Below are 6,793 nucleotides of genomic sequence, written 5' to 3'. Positions count from 1 at the left end.
AAGGGTTTTCTGCCATTGTAGCACCTATAACCCGAATGACTAAAAAGGATGGTAATACTCATGTCTGGACACCAGAAGCGCTTGAGGCCTTTGAATTCCTTAAAGCTTTATTCGCTTCTGCCCCTATTTTACAGCATCCTGTCCCTTCTTTGCCTTTTATTCTTGAAGTTGATGCTTCTGATATAGGGGTAGGTGCTGTCTTGTCTCAAAGAGAATCACCTGAAAAGCCATTGCATCCTTGTGGCTTCTTTTCCAGACAGATGTCTAAAGCAGAAAAGAATTATGATGTAAGCAATCGCAAACTCCTTGCTATTATTTTAGCACTCAAGGAATGGAGACATCTACTAGAAGGAACTAAGGATCCCATCCTCATATTTACGGATCACAAGAACCTTTCCTACCTTAGTGAAGCAAAAAGATTGTCTTCTAGGCAGGCCAGGTGGTCACTGTTTTTTTTTTTTTTTTTTTGACAATCTTTATTTATTGTTTTTTTTTTTTTTCGAAAGATAATGTAACATTCGTCAGTCAGGGAAAGTACAATTAGTGTGTATAGACAACAATACGGGTACAGGATTATACACCTGCCAAGACTTAGACCCTTTTAAACAATCTATCTGTTGGACACTCTAGATAGTGAGGCCGGAGCCCCCGGTTTCTTAGCACTCTAACGAAGCTAGGTCTGAGTCCCAGGTCTTTGTGGAGAATGCCGCCCCAGGCCCTATCTGTTATAGACTGCTATACTAGCTGCCTGTAGTTGGTGTGCTGTCTCCGGGGTACCTTCCCAGTTTCTTTCGTAACCTTCATGGGTTATCCCTTGGGTGCTCCATGCTACTTGGGGTGCTATGTTTACATTTGGACCTGGTTGTCTGGATCTCTGCACCCCAGTATGGGTCTGTCATCCTGAGGTGTACCTTCCCCAATGCAGACTACGGTGTAAGCTGGTCTTATGGGAGGTCGCTTGTGCACCCCAGAATCGGGATGGGGCCTCCGTTTAACTTAGTAGCTTTCCAACTACTGCAGGTGCGGCACTCGGGGCAAGTCGCACGAGCCCTGGGGTTTAACCACGAGTGATTCCACCTCTCAAACCTGCTCTGTGCTACCGGCTGATTCAAGTTGTCACTCCTGGATTGGTCCGGGTCTCGGTAGTGTGGGCATTTAGTCCGGGTGGGTTTTATGTCATCCTGTTGTCAGTCTTGGTCGTGGGGGAAACTGTCGGTTGTCTGTGTGTGAATAATTAGTAGGGTGTGTCTGTGCCTATGAGGAGTAGTGTCAGGGGTCCGCGGGCGGCTAGGAGGGGAGGCTGCTCGCAACTTGCAGCACTCACCCTCAGTCCATCGCCGCCCGCGGTCTCCCCTCCTCCTACCTGTCAGCGAGCGGCGTCTCCTCTCCGCCGCTCGCATCCTTCACGCCTCCCAGCGGCAGCATGTATAACGCTACACACTGGGAGATCGTTAATTTATGCAAACGCCGGGGTCACGTGAGTGACCCGGCGTTAAAGCTACAGTACCACAATCACAGTGGGAGGCTTAGATATCTCCCACATGTGATTGTTAATTCTGATTGGAAGTTATCCAATCAGAATTAAACCTAGGGTATTTATACTTACCTTTCCTGTTCCTCCCTGCCCTGTTGTGGTCTTTGCTGTATAGTATTGATTCTGAACTTGTGATTTCTGGTTACGTACTCTCTGGCTTGTTAAACTGACTTTGTGACTTTCTCCTACCCTTTGACCTCGGCTTGTTTATCGTTATCCTGTCTTCTGGTTCCCCTGACTCGGCTTGTCTCCTGACTATTCTGTGTGTGCTTAGCCCGGCCACTCTAAGGTCCGGTACGGCACCTTTTCTGTGTGTGTGTGTGTCTGTTAGCATGTTGGGTTCCCGGAATCGTGACAGGTAGGGTTTGAGTTGTAAAGTTCTGCGAATTTCAGCTAAGGTGATTCGGGGGTTGCAGTTCTATCAGCCACGTATGTGGTCCATGGATACCAGGTCAAAGCACACCGCTCTGGTCTCCCGTGTAGGTCGGCCGTCAAGGTCTCCATTGAGTGTATGTCCTCCACCGCCGCCACCCACTGCCTCAGGGTGGGCGCACTTGGCTGTTTCCACATCCTAGGGATGAGGGATTTGGCGGCATTGGGGAGCAGCAGCACCAGTGATTTTTTGTATGCTTTTAATGGGCTTTGGGTGTGGTGTAAGAGCATCGTTAAGGGTGTCAGGGGTATGTAGGAGCCTGTGATGTTGTTGATCTCCCCTCTAATTTGTTCCCAGAAAGGGGCAATTACCGAGCATGACCACCACATGTGAATGTAGGTGCCAGGTTGTGTGCCGCATCTCCAGCATGCGTTTGACGTAGTACCGTGCATGCGGTGCAGTGTGTCGGGCGTTCTATACCAGCGTATTAGCACTTTATAGTTTAGTTCCTGGAATTTCGAGCTAATAGAGCATTTGTGTGTGAGGGTGTAGATCTTGTCCCAGTCTTGTGTTGTGAGTGTTTCTCCCGCGTCCCTCTCCCAGTGTTCCTTGAACCTAAGCTCAACGTCACTATTCGGGTTTCGAAGTCGGTTAAGGGTCTATGTAAGTGCCCCCTACCCAACAGGGATGAGTAATATGATTTTATTTGGCAGTACCTGAACCGTTCCAGTAATGAGGGTGTCCTGTCGGGTCATAGCTCTCCGAGTGTTTTGAGACCGTTGGGAGTGAGCCACTGGTGTAGGTAAAACCAGTCCATCGCTTGGAGTCCGGCTAAATCGCCGCGCGTCAGCGTATCTGACAAGTCCGGGTTACGTATGAGGGGGGTTAGGGGACTGGGCGAGGTGGTGAGTTGCAGTCGGTATCGGATCACTGTCCATACCCATAGGGTTGCGTCTATTAGGGGATTTTTAGTTTGTAGGTCTGTGTACGCGGCCGTGTGTAGCCATAATTTGGGGGGTATGTGCCTCCCCGACTGTTCTAGTTCCAGCGTGACCCATTGTTTTGTGGGGTGTTGTGCATGCCAGTCTGTGAACCTGTGTAGGTTTGCGACACAGTAGTAAGTCTCAATTGAGGGCAGGCCGGCTCCCCCTGCGGTTTTGGCAGTTCCAATGTCGTTCCCTTGGTGCGAGTTGGACGCGAATTCCAGACAAATCTGCGGATGGCGGTCGTCAGGGAGCTAAAGAACGCTCTGGGGACCGCGATCGGCACAGTCTGGAATAGGTAGAGCAGCCTGGGTAGTAGATTCATTTTGACTGCGTTAATGCGTCCAAACCAAGATATATAGTGAGGGGCCCATTTTCTCATGTCAGCCTGTATCGTTTGTAGCAGGGGATGATAGTTTTGGTAGTACAGTTGGGTTATGTCCTTAGGTAGCCAGATGCCCAGGTATTTCAACTTAGTGGGACACCACTTGAAGCGGAATTGGGTATATAGCGTCGGGAAGGGGTCCCGTGGGCCTGGTAGGTGAAGGGCCTCTGACTTATCTGTGTTGAGCTTAAGATTAGATATCAAGCCAAATCTTCGGAATGTGGCCAAAAGATTAGGGAGTGAGACCCGCGGTAGGGTGAGAAAAAACATATCGTCCGCGTATGCGGCTAACCGGTATTCTCGACGACCCACGGTGAATCCCGTGATACCTCCGTCCCGTCTGACCACCCCCAGGAAGGGTTCCAGTGAAAGGGCAAACAGGAGGGGGGACAGCGGGCAACCCTGGCGGGTTCCATTTCGTATGGGGAAGGGGGCAGACAAGGCTCCGTTCACCCAAATTCGAGCCGTCGGGCTCGTGTACAGGGAAAGAACCCAGGCTCGCATGTGCGGGCCGAATCCCATGTGTGTGAGTGTTTCCTCCAAGTATATTCAGTCTACTTGGTCGAAAGCCTTTTCGGCATCCGTCGAGAGCAGGAGTTCCCGTTGTTGCGACCGAGCCACGTGTAGGACGTTTAGGGCTTTGATGGTATTATCCCTACCCTCCCTGTCCGTGATGAACCCGACTTTATACGAGTGGACTAGGTGTGGCATGTGTTTTGCGATGCATAGGGCTAGTGTCTTGGCGAATAGCTTGAGGTCTGCGTTGAGCAGGGATATGGGGCGATAGCTAGCGCAGTTCGTTGGGTCCTTGCCTTCCTTGGGAATCACCGTGACTGTGGCCGCTAGTGTGTCGGTGGGAAACCACTCCCCGTTTTGTAGTGAGCTAAGACCTCGTAGGAGGTCGTGGAATGTTCGCAGGTATGCCAGTGGGAGGCCATCTGGGCCGGGTGCCCTGTGGGATTTGGAGGCTTTTAATGCCACTGCTAACTCTTCTATCGTGAGGGGTTGTTCTAATTCCTCTATCATTTCAGGGGTTAGTTGTCGTTCTACATGTTGGTCTAAGTACTCTGATATTTGGTTGCGGCGCTGGGTATGTGCGGCGACCGTTGTGGGCTGGGGGATGTTGTATAAGTCAGTGTAAAAGTCCACGAAGGCACATTGGAAACTTGTTTCGGTTTTGTCCCTTGTTTTAATTTTGTGTATGTGGTTCGTCCTTCGCCTGTCTTGGAGTTGTCGGGCTAGAAGTCTACCGCTTTTGTTGGAGTATTCGAAGAAGTGCTGAGCCGACTTTCTAAGGGTGCGCAGGAGTCCCCTGGCTAGTATGTCCCGTCTCTGCCTCCTAAGCTCTGTCAGTTGGTGGAACTTGTCCTCCCCCTGAGTTTGTTTGTGTGCCTGCTCTAATGTGGTGATCTGCGCGTGCAGGGTGGACAGTTTGTGTGCGTGCTCCTTTTTGCGCTGCGAGCATATTTTCATATAATGGCCCCTGATGACGCATTTATGTGCCTCCCAGATGGTTGGGGGGGGGGGGGGTATCCGGAGTGTTATTGGTATCAAAGTATTGTGTCAGACATAGGCGTGCGCAGCCTATTGCATTAGGGTGTGCACCCTAAAGCACATGCACACGCCGCGTATATATATGTATGTATGTATGTGTATATATATATATGTATTAAGGCCTTTTGGCCTGTAATTGTGGGAGGGGCGTATGACACACCTCTTCCCTACTTAAGGGACACCCCTTACCTGGCTCCATATCGTTCGAGGTCAGCGCTGCATCATTTCCACTTCCGGGTCATCCAGACGCCATTTTACCTGATTACTCCATGAGGTTTTTTTGTTTTTTTTTAAATATAATTTTTATTGTCAAACGGGTCAAAATGAGACTCGCAGGTCTCCAGTTGCATATAAAACATTCGTTTAGGACACAACATGTGTCTGAGCATAAGAAAGTGTAAGGTATTGCATCAAACTTACGAGGTTGGGCGCGCAGGCCCGTAACAACATCGGACTTGCAGGTCCTTAACCATATTAAGTGGTCCTGTCTAAGGGACCGGGCTCTGATGAAGTCTTCCAATTACAACTGTGTCAGAAATTAGGACGGGTTCTAACCTGTAACGTACATTTCGGGTCTTATGGACCCCTGGAGGTCCAGGAGTGTCATACGAGAATAGTCACACTCTTTTGTAGCCTCACCCTGTCCCTGTCGGGTAACCGGCCTACTTAGGCCTTTAGTACATGGTTAGGGCTCCGCACCTTCCTGGTCGGTGCGTATCAACTGGGACGGGAGTCGGGGAGGGGGGGATTGGGTTGGATAGGGAAGGAGGAATAGGGTTAGTATGTCGTCTCTGTGTCAGTCGGTCTTGGGCATGTAGGTGCTAGGGTCGTCAGTATCGTCTGGAATTCTGGTTTCGCTGTCGTCAGTATCCACTGCGTCCAGATGTCTAGGTATGTTTGTTGTTGCGGACCAGCCGCGTACATAGTGAGTTCCTCTATGGCTCTGAGGTCTTCCATTTGAGCAAACCAGAAGGGTAAGGACGGGGTCTCCTTCGTCTTCCAGTACCTTGGGATCGTCTGATTAGCTATATTTATGATCCGGATCGTGAGTGATTTTTTATATTTGGATGTGGGGACATTTGTGTGGTGGAGCAGCATGGCTGCTGGTTCATATGGTGGGGGATTGTCCGAAAAGCGGGCAATGATAGCGTGAATTGTGTGCCAGAAGGGTTGTATCAGTTCGCAGTCCCACCAGAGATGTCTAAGTGTGCCTATTTCCTTTTCGCACCTCCAGCAGAGGCGAGATGCATTTGTGTCTATGTGGTGTGCTGTGGCCGGTGTGCGATACCAGCGTGTGAACAGTTTATAGGCAGTCTCTTGGCTCTTGCTGAATATGGAGCAGTGGTGTATGATATTGCACATCTTCTCCCATTCCGGGACGCTAAAGGTGCGTTCCAGGGATTCCTCCCATTTGCCCATGAAGTTCGGAGGTGTAGTTGGTGTGTGTGACTGGAGAAGGGAGTACAGGTGCGATACCCCGTGTGGTAAGGGGTCCGGGTCAGAGCATAGTCGTTCAAAGACCGTGAGATCTCTGCCGAGTGCCTGGCCTTGTGGGAGTAACTTTACGAAATTACGCAACTGTTCATATTTAAAACGCGTTAGGAAGGGTTGGGAAGTCTCCCCACACATTTCTGTCAGGCTTTTCATCCCTCGTCTAGTGCAAATGTGTCGTGGCGGGGCATGGGGTCATTCACTAGTGCCCTGAAGGCCCTCGGGTCCAAGCCCGGTTGGAAGTCTGGGTTATGAACTAGGGGTAGTAGTGGGGATGGGTAAGTGGAGAGGGCATGTCGTCCGACACTGCCTCGCCACACCGTCAGTGTCGCTTTAGTGTAAACCGAGTATCGTGTTTCCTTTCCTGACCCCCTTGCGGGGAGCCACGGAAGGAGGGCGGCTGGTATGCCCGCGTCGCATTCCTCTGCTATTTTCCAGAGTTTGTGAACCCCCGGTTTGGACCACTCTACCAC

This window comes from Pelobates fuscus, chromosome 1, assembly GCF_036172605.1.
Source record: "Pelobates fuscus isolate aPelFus1 chromosome 1, aPelFus1.pri, whole genome shotgun sequence".
Lineage (NCBI taxonomy): Eukaryota > Metazoa > Chordata > Amphibia > Anura > Pelobatidae > Pelobates > Pelobates fuscus.
This window is presented reverse-complemented; position numbering follows the sequence as displayed.